The sequence below is a fragment of the Geospiza fortis genome, unplaced genomic scaffold, assembly GCF_000277835.1.
Source record: "Geospiza fortis unplaced genomic scaffold, GeoFor_1.0 scaffold217, whole genome shotgun sequence".
In the NCBI taxonomy this organism is placed as follows: domain Eukaryota; kingdom Metazoa; phylum Chordata; class Aves; order Passeriformes; family Thraupidae; genus Geospiza; species Geospiza fortis.
In genome coordinates this window covers 114,151-114,782 of record NW_005054392.1, presented here as the reverse complement: position 1 = coordinate 114,782, position 632 = coordinate 114,151, and positions in this window count along the sequence as shown.

Genomic DNA, 632 nt, shown 5'->3' with positions numbered 1-632 from the left:
TGTTTGGTGTTATTTAATCCTGCAAGATGCCCCATGTGGATGATGTTACAGAAAACTCGCTAATTTTTTTTTACCTTGAATTTTGATTATTAATGTGTTCTACATTTTTAAAATTCAGTCTGGTTTGCACTTGGACAACAAAACTTGCTAAGCAGAGCAAACCACCGATGTGAAGGCACTCCAAGCCAGACAAGCATTCTTTCTAGTTATTACCGTCCTAAGTGTGTTTAGTTTGGAGCTTCACTCTTACCCCGAACAGCAAGCCCTTCCTTAAAGACCCGAGTTGAACTTTTAAGAAAATGATACATATGCACAACATTGTGTTTTGCATGTATCTGGACGATATCTAAGTGCTCTAGCTAAAAGCACGGCAGTAATTACACTCTACGGAAATGACAGGGCAGATGAAAAGAGCGAGGAAAGCACTTTGCACATTATAGGTATGCGTGTGCTCAGGAATTTTACCCTGAGCTAAATGAAGCGGTGATTAACATTGGCAAGGCCGTATTTCAGTGCTGACCGATTCAACAAGTGTGTGAAACACTTCTTGTGCCCTGAGACCCGTGGGGACAGTGCTTCCCTGGCCCGGCCCGGCTCTGCCTTGGAAGTTACCGGATCCGTTGGCGCCGCCG